The sequence below is a fragment of the Anomaloglossus baeobatrachus genome, chromosome 3 (genome assembly GCF_048569485.1).
Source record: "Anomaloglossus baeobatrachus isolate aAnoBae1 chromosome 3, aAnoBae1.hap1, whole genome shotgun sequence".
Taxonomy (NCBI): Eukaryota; Metazoa; Chordata; class Amphibia; order Anura; family Aromobatidae; genus Anomaloglossus; species Anomaloglossus baeobatrachus.
The window spans coordinates 317,311,955-317,331,648 of NC_134355.1; positions in this window are offsets into that span (position 1 = coordinate 317,311,955).

Here is a 19,694-nt window from a genome sequence, read left to right on the forward strand (position 1 = left end):
TGGATGAATTATGGTGGGTAAGGTAAAGGGGCGAGGGGTCCCGCGGTACGGTGTGTGCGAGGAGTTTTCAGGGGGTTTTTGTGAGTGATGTGTAGGTGCGGGGCCCCGGTATGGTGCGAGGGTTGCTGTGGATAAGTGAATAAAGGAGAGCGGAAATGTAGGAGAAGGTGAAGTGTTGGTTGCTGTAATGGCCTTGTAGGTTTGCAACCGCATCAATGGTAACATGGGGTTAATTTGTGGCTAGTCAGCATGTTATCCCATTGTGGAGGTTTGTGCTGGGAGGAATGTTGAGTCCAGCGTGACTGAATTGGTGTCAATGTAGGTGCTGGGCACCTTTGGGCTGCTGTGGGTGAACTCGGTTAATCAGCAATGGTGGGCTGCGGACGGAATAATGGAGTTCTTCGGACAGCTGTGATTACGTGTGGGGACTATGCGAGTTTTGGTTTGGACTAGAGGATTGGGTACTTGTGGTGCATAGAGTGTAAGTCGGATAGCTTAGGGCCATCTGGTATTATTGGGTGTTTTGCATGGGTGGACTCCTGGCATCTGTGGGCTGGTGGAGTCTATTTAATATTCATATACAATTTTAAAAAAAAAAAAAAAGGAATGCTTGGCCCGGTGGTAGGTATGGGCATCTGGGTAAGGGTTTGCTTAGGGAGTCGTGGTGCTCCGGTCTCACGGCACGAAGGTATTTGGTTTGAAGGTGCAGTTGTGCGTTACGGGAAAATAGTGGTACGCCCCTCGGTGGTCGGCTTTGACGGATACTATGGTGTGGCCAAGGTTTTAATTTATCTTGGAGTGTAATATGAGAGCTCAAAGGGGGTTGCGTGTCACAAGGTTTTTCCTTGAGATCGAAAGGCCCGGATATGGTGTTTGGTAAAGTTGTGTCTCCTGATGCCCATAGTTGCATATGGAGTCAATCGGGCCAGTGGTGTGGCTGCAATTTTCCGGTGGGCATTGTAGTACAGGGAGCTTGTCGTGGTCCGGTTTGCGGAGGCAAGCGGACTATGCATTATGGTTGGAGGTGTTGTTGGGGACCTTGGGATCGAAGGTAATGCTTCAATATCTTCGCCTCAGTAAGGGGTACAGGGCGATGGTTGCAGTTGTTTTGTTTTTTGAGGCCGTGTTAATTTTGGGGTGGAGCATGGTTCCGTTAGGCCGTGTGGGCCTCGTTGAAATTAAGTGGGCCTGATTTCGGATGAAGAAGGTCCATTAGTGTGGTAGTTGAGTATGTGGGAAGATTTTGGGATTTTCTGGGGAAGACAGCTCGAGCCTCTGTTGTTGTCAGAGGGTGTGATGGCGGAATAAATCGGTCAGGGGAGACCGGTAGTGATATTTGGCTCTGGGGAAGCTGCAAGGTCAGCTGTAGGGGAAATTTCAAGGCTATGGATTGCAGTCGTTTTACAGCGGGGTTTCACTTTAGCGGTTTTCTGGGAGAACTAGGTTTGGGGTGCGAAGTGACCCAGTAGCATAAGAAGTGTGAGTGTCATCCTGTTGTATCTCAACCCCAGTTGTGGTTTAATTCAGCTGGAGACAGGAGGAGGACTGACTGTACAGGGTGACTGTACAGTGGTTCTTTGGTCGGTACTGGGGAGGATGATGGTACAGTCGGTACTGCATTTAATTGGTTATAATAAGGCCAGCGGGGCATGGTGTGGATTCCGGTATAGTTTGGGAGCTTGTGGCATGGTGGGCCTGAGTGGCCGTCACAGGGACCCGGTGGCTCCTGCCACCAAGGATCAGGGGAGTGCGGTGCAGTAAGGTGGACTGGGTACGCTGGCTGGTGCATATATTGGATGCTCAGAGTTTAAGTGATAGATGGAAAGGTTTTAATGGTTGGTTTGGCTTGCAAGTTGGGGGAGCAAGCGTTGGGTGTGTGGGGGTCCAGGTCACGCAAGGTGTCACGTGGCCTGTTCTGTGGCGGGGGTAGGTCTGGTCCAGAGGCGGTTTAACGGATAATGTTATTTGATTGGAGAGTCACTTGTAGGATATAGTGGCTCCGGTTACAAGGATCTTGCAGGCATGGGTCCTGCAAGGTGGGGGGTATTGATCCGTAGGTGATTCATACCTCATCTCCGGCCCGGTGTGTGTTGCGGCCAGGGATCATGTTTTGGTGGTGGAAGGTGGTTTCTGGACCGGGCCTACCCAGGGTTACGTATTGTATTACGTACTGTATTATTATTATTATGGTATTACCTATTGTTAAATGTTGGGGATGCCCGTTGGACGGCGCCCCCTTGTGTTAATGTGTAAACAATAGGCAATAAAGGGCTGCTGTGGCCATTTTTTACCAAGTCGCAAGCAGTGTCCGTGTATTATTGATACCGGGTAAGGGTAATTGGGAATAATATAGGAATCAACGACCGGAAAATCCCTCCTGGAAATGTCATGTGAAAGAGGCCTTAAGCTTAACCTTTTTACCAAACTAATTAACCCTTTCACGACCGGCCGATTTTTCGCTTTCCGTTTTTTTTTTTCGCCATTCTTTTTCTGAAAGACGTAACTTTTTTATTTTTCAGTCAATATGGTCATGTGAGGGCTCATTTTTTGCGGAACGAGCTGTACTTTTAAATGAAACCATCAGTTTTACCATATTGTGTACTAGAAAATGGCAAAAAAATTCCAAATGCTGAAAAATTGCAAAAAAAGTGCGATAGCACTATGGTTTTTGAGATATTTTATTCACTGTGTTCACTATATGGTAAAACTGATGTGTGGGTGTGATGCCTCAGGTCAGTGCAAGTTCGTAGACACCAAACATGTATAGGTTTACTTTTATATAAGGGGTTAAAAAAAAATCGGAAGTTTGTCCGAAAAAAGTGGCGCACGTTTTACGCCATATTCCGTGACCCGTAGCGTTCTCATTTTTCGGGATCTTAGGCTCAATGACGGCTTATTTTTTGCGTCTCGAGCTGACGTTTTTAACGGTACCATTTTTGCGCAGATGCTACGTTTTGATCGCCTCTTATTGCATTTTGCGCAAAAGTTGTGGCGACAAAAAAACGTCGTTTTGGCGTTTGGAATTTTTTTGCCGCTACGCCGTTTACTGATCAGATTAATTGATTTTATATTTTGATAGATCGGGCGTTTCTGAACGCGGCGATACCAAATGTGTGTATATTTTTTATTTTTTTAACCCTTTAATTTTCAATGGGGCGAATGGGGGGTGATTTGAACTTTTAGGTTTTTTTGTTTTTTTTTAATTTTTTAAAACTTATTTTTTTACTTTTTTTTTTTATTTTACTAGTCCCCCTAGGGGGCTATTGCGATCAGCATTCCGATCGCTCTGCAGTATCTGCTGATCACAGCTGGAAGGCTGTAAACAGCAGATACGCTGTCTTTCTCTTTTGCTGTGCCCCGGGCACAGCGAAAGTGAAACCAATTCATGTGTAGTACAGGAGTCATCACATGACCCTGTACTACCATGACAACTATCGGGAGTCACGTGATCGCGTCACGTGACTTCCGGTTTCGGCGGTAAGTAAAACTTTACCGCGATTGTGCTTATAATGGCGCTGTCATGTATTAACAGCGCCATTATAAGGGGTTAATCGGCACGAGCAGATAACGATTCTGCTCGTGCCTAGCAGGCACACATCTCAGCTGTGAAAATCAGCTGAGATGTGTGCCGATCGCGGCATGCTGCCGCCGGAGGACCGCGGGCAGTAAGATTATGTCATTTAGGACGTAATTTTACGGCCCGCGGTCGTTAAGGGGTTAAGCGGCAGCAACATTGCTTGTGCAGTTGTCGCGGGCGGGGAGGGGACGCTGCGCTCACCCACTGCTCAGGTCCGGCTGCTGCTGCTGCTCGGTCGGTGGCTCGAGCGGTGGGCCGGATCCCGGGGACTCGAGCGCCGCTCCTCGCCCGTGAGTGAAAGGGGGTGGTTTGGTTTAGGGATATTGTCCGTGACGCCACACACGGTTGTGGTGAGGTTGTGACACCACCGCTGCTTTGGACGGGGATTCCGGGAGCGATGACAGGGAGCAGCCTGGATGTTGTTTCTCCCCTCCATGGGTAGGGGGGTTGGTTGTCCCGGGGCCTGGTGAGGGAGGGATGGCAGGCGGGTTACGAGGCCTGGTGAGGGTGCAGGGTTGTGGGGGCAGCGCGGTGCCGCACGGCACGGTGGTACTCACTCAGCCAATGATGAATACAAAGTCTCCGGTAAAACAAACGGCTGGATGGACGGGTCCCACAGACGGCTGTGGTGTTTTTCCCCTGACCCCAGGTTGGTAGTGTAAGTCCTTTGCTTCACCTTCGTGTACACTCCTCCTGTGCTCCGGTTTCCAGCTGGCTCCCCGGTTCGGTACCGGACGGGCCACTACCCTGTCCCGGCTACCTACGGTTCCACCAAGACTGTCTTCCCGGCTCCTGCAGATGGCCACTACCGTCTGCCTCACTGGCTACACGAGGGACCTAGGCTCCAACCTAGGCCCCAGTCTGCGTCTGCCTCTCTGCAGACCTCCTCTCTCTTCCTCTGCCTGGACTTGTCTGAGCTGGTTTTTGCCTCAGGCAAGCTAGACTCCTCTGTGGGCGTGCCCATCTGCCTGACTCCGCCCACCCGGTGTGTCTGTCTGAACCCGAGGGAAGAAATCAGGTCTCACTGGGGATGACTGCTCTGAGCTGCTGGGGGTAGGGGTGTGTGTGTGTGTGTTGTTATCTGTGGCCCCTGGCTTGTCCAGGGCGCCACATATTCATATGTGCCCAGACTTAAAGGACTCAGCTAGTAAATCCATTGCATGAAAGCAGTAGCTGTGGAAGAAATCTGGCTGGGGGGTTATTGACATTTGTTTTGGGTGTGGTCATTATGCTACATGCTCACTTTATCTATCACCCTGTCTATGAAGATTTTTGTGTAGGGTTTTTAACATATTTGAAACATTGATTTAAATAAATAAATAATACACAAGCAGAAAATTAGTTTTACAAATACAGTACATCAACTTCACTGATCCTTGTGATGTGAGCTAAAATGGAATTGTATGAATAGGGTCTAAAATGGTGTCACTCACCTGTTTTGGCTCTATGACAGGGTCCTCTCCCCATCCTTTATGGCCACCGCTCTTTGCTCAGTTACCCGGTAAACTCCGGTAACATAATTATCTTGAGGCTTCTCTATGTGTGTTTCCTCTGCTCCACCCAGTACCTGACTATTGTTCTGAGTTGCCTTGTCCTGGTTGTGAGTCACATTGGGTGCCACCACTCTCTGCAGCAATTTGTATCCACCCTGTCCTTCAGAGATTTGCTAACCCAGCCTATCAGTTGCTAGCCGGCGATATATCAAGCAACTTCGCCCTCCATTCCACATCCGAACGTTTGTTTCTAGCTAGCACCTTATTTATGTATTTCTCCACAGTCTTTATCCTGTTATTGATCCAGTGTCACATGCGCAAACTTAGTAGTCACCTGGCAGCTCCAAAATGAGCAGGCTTGGTGCAAGCTGATCTATTTCCCAGAACCCAAGGGTTGCCCTGGTATTCACCTTTTAACCCCTATACAGAATTGTAGACTTAACAAAGATTGCTGGATAAGGGCCACAGAATCAGTAGCTGTTGATTCACGTATTTTACTGTTTCTAGTTCTTTATGTAATGTATTTTAATGTTTTAATTATGTATTTAAATTTGCAAAACCCATGAAGGTAAGAGTTGTTATTACATTTTTTTTACAAATATGCGTAACTATATCCCTCCTTTTTCTAATAAATTATTTAGATATCCCTAGCGTGGATGTCTGACATTAGTATGCACATGAATTAAATATGTTATTTAATTATTTTTAGATCTACTCTTCTCTTGCCGATCCCATCTTTCTTTTTCTTTTTTATTCCTATTCATTACAGCCACAAGTCTTTTTTCTGCATGTCTACACAGCTAGAAGCTTAGACGTTTGCTCCACAGGTCTCGACTGTATCTGAATGTCAATTATCTCCTGGAGCATGCGCAATGCCATTTTTCCCACGGTCTGAACTCCAGTCACCCCTTGGAGCATACGCCGTAGGTTTTTTCCCACGCTCTGAGCTTCAGTCACTTTTGCACACAGGCGTACGTCCATTCTATCTCTCTTATATAGTTCATACAAGCTCATCAATGCTACTAAGACACTTTACACTTGCTTTTACCACACTAATGAAATAAAAAAACAAATGCTCATATGTTTTATTCATCAATTTATAATTTATTCATTAGTTTATTCAGCATTTTATTTTATTTTATTTTATTTTTTCAACACCACTTATTTATTATAATTAATTTATTTTTAATAAAAGATTTCAAACAATTCAATATCCTGAAATACACCTTAACCCTTTCACGACCGGCCGATTTTTCGCTTTCCGTTTTTTTTTTTCGCCATTCTTTTTCTGAAAGACGTAACTTTTTTATTTTTCAGTCAATATGGTCATGTGAGGGCTCATTTTTTGCGGAACGAGCTGTACTTTTAAATGAAACCATCAGTTTTACCATATTGTGTACTAGAAAATGGCAAAAAAATTCCAAATGCTGAAAAATTGCAAAAAAAGTGCGATAGCACTATGGTTTTTGAGATATTTTATTCACTGTGTTCACTATATGGTAAAACTGATGTGTGGGTGTGATGCCTCAGGTCAGTGCGAGTTCGTAGACACCAAACATGTATAGGTTTACTTTTATATAAGGGGTTAAAAAAAAATCGGAAGTTTGTCCGAAAAAAGTGGCGCACGTTTTACGCCATATTCCGTGACCCGTAGCGTTCTCATTTTTCGGGATCTTAGGCTCAATGACGGCTTATTTTTTGCGTCTCGAGCTGACGTTTTTAACGGTACCATTTTTGCGCAGATGCTACGTTTTGATCGCCTCTTATTGCATTTTGCGCAAAAGTTGTGGCGACAAAAAAACGTCGTTTTGGCGTTTGGAATTTTTTTGCCGCTACGCCGTTTACTGATCAGATTAATTGATTTTATATTTTGATAGATCGGGCGTTTCTGAACGCGGCGATACCAAATGTGTGTATATTTTTTATTTTTTTAACCCTTTAATTTTCAATGGGGCGAATGGGGGGTGATTTGAACTTTTAGGTTTTTTTGTTTTTTTTTAATTTTTTAAAACTTATTTTTTTACTTTTTTTTTTATTTTACTAGTCCCCCTAGGGGGCTATTGCGATCAGCATTCCGATCGCTCTGCAGTATCTGCTGATCACAGCTGGAAGGCTGTAAACAGCAGATACGCTGTCTTTCTCTTTTGCTGTGCCCCGGGCACAGCGAAAGTGAAACCAATTCATGTGTAGTACAGGAGTCATCACATGACCCTGTACTACCATGACAACTATCGGGAGTCACGTGATCGCGTCACGTGACTTCCGGTTTCGGCGGTAAGTAAAACTTTACCGCGATTGCGCTTATAATGGCGCTGTCATGTATTGACAGCGCCATTATAAGGGGTTAATCGGCACGAGCAGATAACGATTCTGCTCGTGCCTAGCAGGCACACATCTCAGCTGTGAAAATCAGCTGAGATGTGTGCCGATCGCGGCATGCTGCCGCCGGAGGACCGCGGGCAGTAAGATTATGTCATTTAGGACGTAATTTTACGGCCCGCGGTCGTTAAGGGGTTAAACTTTGCACTCTTATTATGTTGTTTACTTCCAACATTCCTTTATTTCATATCTTTTGATAATTTATTTGACCCTTTTTCTCACAGAACTATTATAATAACACAATAATCTATTTCATTTAATTCTTTAATTATTTTATGTTTTCACATTCTTCACTGCACTGACTAATCGGATAGTACACTAGGCTCATTGACTCTTCATACGATAGCACCATACATCACATACTTGGCACAGGTTCAAATCCAGCTCACGTACTTCTCTTTTTTTTTACATAATTTAAAAAAATGATGGCTATCATCTTCTTTCTTCTTTTGCACTTTTCAGTGTTTTATGCATAATGGATTCATTACAAATGTATCTATGTACCTTGATTATGTTAATTTATTACAATGTAGAATTTTGTCAGTATATCAGCAGCATTTGCATCCTCACGCCCTTTTTTTCCAAAAGTGGAAAGTGACTTTAATGGACACGTCTATTTAGTATCCCTTTTTTCCCCACTCTTTTTGTGATTTTGACCTGATGAAGAAAATGGAATCTCCGAAACATGGTGTCCAATAAATTAGCATTGAGGTACTTTGGATTGTCCTTTTCTTCACGGCATTGTGGCATTAATCATTTCCATTACTGCTTCACTGTTTAGTTGCTGTTCGGCGGCACAAGCTCACAAGAGGGATAAGTCAGGAAGCCAGGTTAGATCCATGAGGTCATGTCAGGAACAGAATCAAACAACAAACTGTAGTTGTAGTCAAATGTAAAACCAAGGTCAATGAGAGGAAAATTCCGGTCAAAATACACTAGCTTCGGACAGAGGTACAAACCATGAGAGAATCTCTATTGATTGGCAGTGGGGTTTATATATGACAGTCTCACCCAGTACTAACAATAGACAGAAATCAAAACAGAATGAACACGCTTCTTCCAGACTGAATAGAGCCACACGTCAAAGAAATAAAATAGGACTGTTACATCAAGCATCACCCACAAAAACAGTGTGCCACTGTCTAGCAGCCGAAGCAGAAACTGGCACCGATGTTACAGTACCCCTGCTTTTACGAGGGACCTACACACTCATAGGACTAGGGAAAGAATGATAGAAGTTTCTGATAAGATTGTCAGCTTTGCTGTCATTTGCTCTCACCCACGATCTTTCCTCTAGTCCATAATAGTCTGTCCAATGAACAAGATATCGCAGTGATTGCCTAACTATCCTGGAATCAAGGATCTTTTCCACGTCATACTTGAGGCTGCCTCTAATCAACACAGGTGGAGGGTGGGTATCAACAGGGTACATAGGCAAATAATATCTCTTTAGCAAATATTTGTGAAAGACATTAGAACTCCGGAATGAAGGGGGAGGTTTCAAATGGAAGGCTGCTGCATTTATCACCTCAATAATCTTATAAGAACCAATAAACTTGGGTCCTAATTTAGCAGAGAAAACCTCGAGTTTGCTATTTCTAGTAGTAGATAACTACGCCTTGTCCCCCCCATAGCAATATTTGGCCCCTCAATGTGCCTCTTAATAGTGGTTGAGGTCTGTCTATTCTGTGTACTTTTCAGGTTTTCTCTAACTTCAGACCAGACAAGCATCAACTTGTCTATAGAATATTAGCTTCTGGAGTATCAACTTCATAGTTGGTAAAGGAACCAAATTGTGGATGAAACTAAGATTACAGAAAAATGTAGCTGTATTAATGGATTCTTGATATTTAATATTTATGACTAATTTAGCTAATGGCAAATGTTCCTCCCAATCAGACTGAAGGTCGGAGGCATAACAACAAAGAAATTGCACAGGTGTTTGTTTGGCATGTTCATCCTAACCATTGGTCTCTGTGGGATAACCTGATTAAAAGGACAGTTAAATATTAATTTTACTACAGAACTGGCTCCAGAATTTAGAAACAAACTGAGTTCCTTGATCAGATGCAATATTTTCCAGGATCCCATGAAGACATACAATGAGTTTGATAAACCACTTACTTACAGTTTGGTAGTTTGGCAACCCAGACAAGGGAACAAAATTACACTTTTTCCTAAATTTGTCCACCACTACCCAAATTACAATTTTCCCTTCTGGCGGGGGGGGGGGGGGGGACCAGTAATGAAAGCCATGCAAAGGTGGGTGCAAAGACTCTTAAGAGTGGTTAAGGACTGAAGAAGTTCTGCTGAGTGAGTTCACTGAGTTTTTGTTCTAGCACAAATTTGAAATCTGGTTATTATTAGTAATGAATGGATCTATTTGGCACCATCTGTTACTTGCACAAATATTAATGTATTCACGATATCCATTACTGGATGAGTATTTTGGTATGCACCTCGTGAGTTTCAAGTTCCTTCACCACATATTTGGCGCCACTAACATGTGGGGATTTCTTGCCAATCACAGCAATGCCATAGCCATCTTTGCTACTGGCATTACGTTGATTGGGAGGCGCAGTGAAAAAAAAAATTATTTGCAATCATTAATCCTTTTACCCCCTAGCGATTTTTCATTTTTTGATTTTGTTTTTTCCTCTCCTTCTCCCAAGAGCCATAGCTTTTTTATTTTTCCATCAATATAGCCATATGAGGGCTTATTTTTTGTGGGACGAGTTGTACTTTTCAACACAATTTATTCTGCCCCTTATTGTACTGGAAAACGGGGAAAAAAGTCCAAGTGAGGTGAAATTGCAAAACAAGTACATTTCCATGATTGTTTTGGGCGTCTTTTATTTACCATATTCACTATACTGACAAGTCAGTATGATGACTCACGTCGGTACGAGTTCGTAGATTCAAAACATCTTTGTGTTCCCTAAGAGGCTATCTTGGAACCCCTGCAAACTGGTGGAAGAAATTGTCATCAACTAAAAGATCTTGTCACTGTACTAAGGACTTTATTTTCATTGTGGGGAACAGAACTAGTCTTGCATAAAATGTTTCAAATTCAAGGCCAAGTAGGAAAACCTTAGACCTTAGGAAAAGGAGGAAAGATTGTCTTGGGTTAATTCTATCATTCACTAAGGGCAAACTGATAATGTCTACTTTTCTCAGTTTCTTCCTATGTATGGAAAAAGTTTTCATTGATTCTAGCAATGCAGAGAATTTTATTAGGAAAAAGAAAAAACAAAGTATTCCAGCTCACCGATAACTTGAAATAAGTCTAGTATGCACAGAAACATGATCCGATCAGTTGTGCAGATAATGGAAAAAATATAGAAAAGTCATCCAAAAGTATATGTATAAAAAGTGACTACAAATGATATAAAACAATATGCAATATTCTTGCCCCTGGCAAAAACTCTGTTTGGCTCCCCCCCACCCCACGGTTTGGGTAGTCATAGTCATCGTATGACCGCTCATTGATATATAATTTGCACATTTAGTCACGTGTAGATGTATTCAATGAAAAACAGAATTAGAAAGAGAAGATAATTGTCACATGACTAAATATGAAAATTGCATATGAGTGGAGAGGCCATGTGGTGACTGCTGGAACCAGCGAGCAGAGGTGACTCCTCATAGAGAGTATATTCCATGTTGTTAGGATTGGGCTACAATGCTGAATTTTAAAATGAAAGCTGTTATCCTGTATACTCTAGGTGTCTGCAGGCTTCTGAAGTCTCATAACGTGCACTGCACACATTTAGGATTCTCCTATGCCAGTGGTGAGAGTGGACGGTCATGTAAGTACACTTATGGTGGGTACTAGTAGAACATCCACATCACTGATTTGAAAAGAAGTGGATGTGCAGTACCCAGCCGCGGCCACTATCAGAATACCGAGCAGATTCGGAATTGAGCACTCTGGCCGTCTACTGCCACCAGTACCTAGACAGCCGGACTCAGAATAGCCAGCTCCCACTACGGAGGATGGCAAAACACAGCTGCCAGGGAGCGTGTCAGAGGGCTGCATCAGGCAGCCCAACGACGCCCCCTGACAGCTGCGCCCGGGCACATGCCCCACCAACCCCCTCTTGATACGCCTCTGAATATACAGTATTAATTGTAACTCTGAAAATGTGTACACTAAATGTACTTTGTGTCAGAAACTTTATATTGGTTATACTTCATAAAAATTAAAAGTCCGGATAAATGAACATATTTTGTTCCAAGTGCTGCCTGTATAAAAATTGACTGCACCTTGACCAATGTTATTCAATACTGCTGGTCAGATGGCTGTTTTTATAACCTAGACCAAATTTTCATATGAAATAAATTGCAGAATGGACTATTACGTATTTCATAGACTCTCTTATTCAAGTCTATATTTCTGTGAAAATATTGGATTAAATGTGGATCAACGATATGGCAATTGATTTTTATAGACACATTGCAATTCTTTAACTTAGGAAACTGTATTTGGTTTGTAAATTTTAATAACTGCTGGTGTAGAAAGAATGATGGCACTCCCATTGCATACAGATGGCAATACAGATGAAAAATCGGCTGTTTTTTGTACATAAAAGTCTGGCAGTTTTTATACGCTTATATGAATTGAGCCTAACTAGACAGGGATAATTGGACTTCTGAAGTTAAATTAGCTTGTACCCCTGCTCCAGTTATGCGGGCATCACACAAGACGATATATTGTGTGATATGACGACGGGGTCACGTTGTAAGTGACGCACATCCGGCATCGCTTGATATATCGTAGCGTGTGACAGCTATGAACGAGCAGAAATACTCACCTTCTCGTTCATCGCTGACACGTCGCTTATTTTCTAAAAATCGCACATCCTGTTGTTCATCTGTCTCGGGGCAGCACACATCGCTCCGTGTGACATCCCGGGAATGATGAACACAGCTTACCTGCGTCACGCCGGCAATGCTGAAGGAAGGAGGTGGGTGGGATGTTACGTCCCGCTCATCTCCGCCCCTCCGCTTCTATTGGCTGGCCACTTTGTGACGTCGCGGTGACACCGAACGTCCCTCCCCCTTCAGGAAGTGGATGTTCGCCGCACACAGCGACGTCGCTCAGCAGGTAAGTACGTGTGACGGGGGTTTACGACTTTGTGCGCCACGGGCCACTAATTGCCTGTGACGAACAAATGTCGGGGGCGGGTACGATCGCTCGTGCGATCGCACGATAGATCGTATCGTGTGATGCCCGCATTAGGCTATATTCTCACAATGAGCTTTGGTGTGTTTTGATGCAGCAAGTTTTTGAGGAGTCACAAATCCAGCGTCTTAAAGTTCCATCAAAGTGGATGGGATTTATAGAAATCTCATGCCCACTGTGCTCTTTGGTGCTCATTTATCTTGCTGAATCACTGTTTTCAATGGAGAATTTCCCCATAGACTTGCATTACATGTGGAAAATCCACAAGTTAAAAACACACACATATTTTTTTTGCATTTCCACAGCAGAAACACATAAAAACCTTATGTAATTCCCACCTAAAAATATCAATAAAGTTTTGTCAAATATCAGAAAGTTAAAAAAACAAAGTAGCCTTATGTAAAGCATGACACACCAGAGACAAAAGAACGCAGCGTCAAAAACGTATTATAAAAAATCCACATAAAAATGTAATGAAAAAAAGCAAGGAGCCTTTTATATATAATACAGGAGGTGCAGAAATTCTGCAACATCAAAAACTCACTAAAAGCTGATCGTAGGAACGTAGCCTTAAACAGCAGGAAACCCACACTAGCAAAAATTAACAACCAAGCTCCCAGCCTGGATGGTACTGCAAATCATGAAAATACACAGGATTAGTATTCTTGCTTTGCTTTGCTCACAATAGTAGCCAAGTTACAGTAACTGAAACAGGTTGGACAGGCATCGACACAGATGTCACATCAACAAAAAGTTATTCTTCTTGTGAGAATAAAATATTACACAATTCAATACATATCTTTGTAAATAGTAATAATAATTAGTGATGAGCGAGTGTGCTTGGCACTGCTTGATACTCGATTGATCATCGGGGTGCTCGGCACTCGTTCAAATATCGCGGGTGTTTGAGAGCCATACTAGAGTCCCAGCCCCGCATGCTTTGTGCCTGTTTTTCACCACTAAACATGTGGGGATTGCCTTCCAATCATGATAATGCCATAGCCATGTTGGCTACTGGAATTACAGTGGAACCTCGCTTAACGAATAACCCAGTTAACGAAAATTTCGCTTAACAAGCAAAGCTTTCTGTAAATTTGTAACTCGGTTTACGCGAAAGCTTTGCTGTACAAGCAAAATTCTCGCCGCACCCATTTCCGGTTCCTTACATCCACAACGCTCTGACCCGCTCTTGCAGTCCACACAAACCACAAACAAACACAAGCACTCACAAAACACACAGAAACAAACACACACGCACACACATACAGTATTATGCTCACCTTACCTTCCGTTCCATTGCCGGCCTCATGGTTCTTGTAGTTCGCCAGTGCATCGCGATGAGGAAGGAATCCTCGCAGCAAACTACAGGACCCAGGAAGCCGGCGATGTTACGGAAGGTAAGGTGAGCATAATATGTGAGTGTGCATGCGTGCTTGTGTGTTTGTGTGTGTTTGTGTGTGTTTGTGCATGTGTGGAATGACACAATAGGGGACCAGGATGGGACATTTAACAAGTTGTGGAACGATTGGCTGCATTGTAATGATTTCCTATGGGAAATCTTGCTTTGCTGAACGAGTAACTTGGTTAACAAGCACACTCCCAGAACGGATTGTTCTCGTTAACCAAGGTTCCACTGTACTGTGATTGGCTGCCCACATCACATCATCGGGACTAAGGGGTACTTTGCACGCTGCGACATCGCTAGCCAATAGTAGCAATGCCGAGCGCGATAGTCCCCGCCCCTGTCGCAGATGCGATATCTTGTGATAGCTGTCGTAGCGAACATTATCGCTATGGCAGCTTCACACGCACTTACCTGCCCTGCGACGTCGCTCTGGCCGGCGACCCGCCTCCTTCCTAAGGGGGCGGGTCGTGCGGCGTCACAGCGACGTCACACGGCAGGCGGCCAATAGAAGAGAGGGGCGGAGATGAGCAGGACGTAAACATCCCGCCCACCTCCTTCCTTCCTCATTGCAGATGGGACGCAGGTAAGGAGATGTTCCTCGCGCCTGCGGCTTTACACACAGTGATGTGTGCTGCCGCAGGAACGAGGAACTTATGGAAATGACCGACACTACATAGATCACCGATTTTCGACACTTTTGCGATCGTTTATCGGTGTTTCTAGGCTTTACACGTTGCAACATCGTTACCGGCGCCGGATGTGTGTCACTTTCGATTTGACCAAGATGAGATCGCAGTAGCAATGTCACAACGTGCAAAGTACCCCTTATATGAGACCTGGGAAATGATGCTCGGCAAACTGCAGTTCAGGGACAGTTGATTTAAGGGTGCTTTACACGTTGCGACATTGCTAGCGATTGCTAGCGATGTCGAGCGTGATAGCACCCGCCCCCGTCGCTCGTGGGACATTTGGTGATCGCTGCCGTAGCAAACATTATCGCTACGGCAGCGTCACACGCACATACCTGGTCAGCGACATCGCAGTGACTGTCGAACAATCCCTCCTTCAAGGGAGAGGTGTGTTCGGTGTCACAGCGACATCACCGCGACGTCACTAAGCGGCCAGCCAATAGAAGCGGAGGGGCGGAGATGAGCGGGACTTAACATCCGCCCACCTCCTTCCTTGCCTGTGGACACAGGTAAGGAGATGTTTGTCATTCCTGCAGTGTCACACACAGCGCTTTGTGATGCCGCAGGAACGACTAACGACATCGTACGTGTGGTAGCAGCGATATTAAGGAAAGGAGCGACGTGTCAACGATCACCGTTTTTGGATGATTTTCCGATCGTTGATCGTCGCTCCTTGGTGGCACACACTGCGATGTCGCTACCGGAGCCGGACGTGCATCACTAACGACGTGACCCCGACGATATATAGGTAGTGATGTTGCAGTGTGTAAAGCACCCTTTAGGAGGAAGAACTAAGATTAGAGCAGAGATATAGGCAGGGTTGTACATTTTCATCCATTAGTGCCTTTCATGTGGCACTAAAGAGTGTTTTTAGCCTAGTGTAATGTAATAAATAAATTAAAAAAACAGTGTGCAGTCCCTCCTACTTTTGATAACGAACCAAGTTAAAACAGACAGCTGCAGCCTGCTATTATCAGGCTGGGAAGGTCCATGGTTATTTTGCCTAATCTCAGCCTAACTATACCAACCTGCAAATGCCACCAGAATTGGCACATTACATTAGATGCGCTAATTCTAGCGATTTGCGACGTTTTTTTACGATTGCCCTGGTGCAGTTGCAATCAGGGTAATATTGTTAGGGGTTATATCAGTTGTGAATTGTCAGCTGGCATTAATAGGCCTCTGATCCTACATGGATATTGGGACAATAAAACTCACACCACTAATCAAAGCTAATTAAGGATTGGGCACCAGGCCTCTGATCCTACATGGATATTGGGACAATAAATCTCACACCACTAATCAAAGCTAATTAAGGATTCACTTTCCAAGCTCAGTGTTTGTTTATTTAAATGTCCTTTTACTATGCATCGCTCTGCCCTGTTTTGTGTATATATTTGTGTTTCTTCAGATATTTTGTCATGCCATGCCTGAGGAAGAGACCTGAGATGTCTCGAAAGCTTGCTTTATAACATCATATTTTATTTTTATTTTAGTTAGCCATTAAAATGTATCACAACTACAAAATTTTCATTTTGTTTCTCTCACTGAGAGCAATCAATCATTTTTCAACTGGCTAACACGGTACCAAAACCTTTTTCTTTTAACTAATAATTTTTAATGAAACGTGGAAAAACAAAAAAATCAAATGACGTTTCAACCCACCGGGTCTTTATCAAGTCGCTGTCTGATGGGTGACTGTAGGGTGAGGAATATAGTGCACTGAAGCACTAAGACAAATGAAAAAGGTGCTTTAGAGATAAGTTATGCAATACACTAGAAATCCCCAGCAACGGCGCTGCTGTGCTTGCACAACTTATCTCTAAGGCACCTTTTTCATTTGTCTTAGTACTTCAGTGCACTATATTCCTCACCCTACAGTCACCCATCAGACAGCGACTTGATAAAGACCCGTTGGGTCGAAATGTCATTAGATTTTTTGCTTTTCCATGTTTCATTAAAAATTATTTCCCGTTCAATAACGAGAGCAGTGAATTCATTCATATATGACTTTCGGGTATCGCCCCATTTTCACTAGCACCATCCTCAACTCAGCCTGAGTGCAGACCATTTATTTGTTAAGAAGCGGAGCGCTAGAGATGAGTGGGATGTAAACATCCCGCCCACCTCCTTCCTTACGCATTGCCGGTGGGATGCAGGTAAGCTGCAGTTCATCGTTCCCGGGGTGTCACATGGAGCGTCGTGTGCTGCCTCGGGAACGATGAACAACCAGAGCACAGAAGGACGTTCGATTTTTTGAAAATGAGCGACGTATCATCGAGCAACGATAAGGTGAGTATTTTTGCTTGTTCACAGTTGCTCATTTGTGTTACACGCTACGATATGTCAAACAAGGCCGGATGTGCGTCACTAACGACGTGACCCCGACGACATATCGTTTGATAAATCGTAGCGTGTAATGTGCCCTTTAACCGCAACCCGCAGGTGGCGTCACGAACATTAGCTCTATTATCCCCTGTAAATACTCCCCTTTTATTAAACATCCCCAGGGCACGGGACCGGGCAACAGCCACTAGAGGGAGATTCCCGTTTGCAACCGCCTGGGACCGAGTACCCCCTTCTCTGGGCGACACACATGTATCAGCTGTCAGGTTCCCTTTAAGATTTTTATACCTATTCTGATCACAGAATTACATAATTTACCTTGTTAATGACACATGAAATATGATTATATACTTAATGGTAAATATCTTGATATACTTTTAAGAAATGATACATTACATCTATTACAGTACTTTATAACAAAGTGTTTTCCATCAAAAATGTTAGCATTAAAACATTTTAGGATCCAAATTTCCATAGAATAGAAGGAAAATCGTGTTACTAGTAGCAGTTAGGCTCCCTTACTTATAATAGCTAGACTTAAATCTGTATAATCGTTTCAAAGTCCAAATAAATCCAATTTAGCGATAGAGTGCTTTCCAATATATACAGCTGGTGCTATATGAGGCATTTTAGCAATGATGAGATTGACGGTGCAGCCAATGTGAGTCCTCAGCGGTATAAACACATATCAACACTTCATACTTTACTGAGATGAAAGAGTTTTTTATTTACTCCATGATATATTACCAGATTATCCAGAAAAGGCTATATATTTGATATTCCATAAAAAGCCAATAGGACAGATAATGTAGAAGTGAAATATATATGTTCTAAAGCTGAAACATGAAGTATAAAATTCGAACAGGGATTTTCCAAACATAATAATAATAGTAATAAAAACTGCTCAAAATTTGAAATAAAGTGCTCAGTTATTTTACCTGTAGAATCTCTCGCCGTTCCCTTACTGCTACTGTTTGGGTCCCCCCTGCCTCATCTATGTTTACATGATGTATCATTATGGGAGTGGGCTGGCCAGTATTAAGAAGTTTATTATTTTAGTATTTTAGGCTAAAATAAGAGTTACCTTTTTTATACTTGGGAAAAAAAAACACTCTAACATTTTTAGTGATTCTTACTAACATAAAAAATTCTATTTAGTTTGAATGCTACTTGAATATTGAACAGTATAATGCAACAAGTAGTCTTTGTGCCTTTGTAATATATCCCAGATCAGTAGTATTATTTTCTTGACTTCTAAAAAAATTATCAATAAATTCTTGGTCATAAAAATCATTCTGGTCATAAATAAAGAAACCATTCTCATGCAGGAAAGGGTTTATGAGGATATGAGTGTAAAGTTTTATAGAGGGTTTGGTTATAAATGTGAAATATTCAGAATTTTCTGGGTCATTTGATACTGTATTATCTAAGTTCCAAAGAAAAGAATTCGGGCAAAACAGAACATCCTGCTCCTGTCCTCACAGTATGAGTATGTAGTGTTAATTTATCATGTGAAACTTAACTTATATTCTTCATGAATGGCCCTGATTTTTGCAACCTGCAAACATGATTACATATTGATTACATTACATATGAACACATATACACTACTGAAAATTGAAAACTGCTATACCAAGAAAGAAAAATCATGGAGATATGGAATTACTTGACTGATAGACATGAAAATAAAATGGAGATTACAAAAAATGGAAACAAAATTTACAAAAACATCTCAATTTATTCAGTATTGAGGATAAGTGCTACACATACGAATACACTCACACACTTTGGCATCCTATTAATGTGGTTATTAGAGGTGGAGGAATGTAAGATCTGCGGTTGACATTTCCCTTTGTAATTGCTAATCAATGATGTACACAATAGGAGATATGTCTTGTAAAGATGTAGGCTATGAAAACAGATTTGCTCACAGTAGCATGATCAACATGTTGATAGGGGTGTCATCTTGAAAAACAGCTCTTTGGACACTTCGGAAAAAAGGCCAAACTACTGGTTTGGTGACCAAATGAATGTTATGTCGCATTGTTAGAATACCTGGAATCAAGACAACATGGGTCTGGATACCACACCTTATGCCACCTTGCAGCATAATCTCTGTACTAGGAGTGGTGTAAAGTCTCTTTGTGAAGGCCTTAATGGTGTTACCCATGTGGTCTCCATACCAACCACCAGCTGTTATTGCAGCCAAGAAAAAGGTAGACTCATTGTTGAAGAGGATAGACCTGCATTCCACCCTCCATTGCCATTTTTGTCTGCACCATGATAGCCTTTGAAAGTGGTGGTGTGAAGTTTGGAACACCAGCAGCTGGATGTCGGGTTTGTAGCCCAATAAATGCAAATGAGCTTGGAATATTTGTGTGGACACTGTTTGAACCCTTAGGCTTGGCATGTGGCATCCAATTTCACTTGCAATACAAAATAGATCAGTCATGCATCCAGTGCTACCATCATTTCTCCAAAATGTCCCAATAGCCACGTTTCAACATATCAATGCCAGGCCACGTATTGCTCATGCTGCTGTGACCACCCTGTGTGGCTTAATTGTGCTATCATGACCTGCAGCATTTCTGGACTGTGATCTAGCACCTCTGGATGTCAA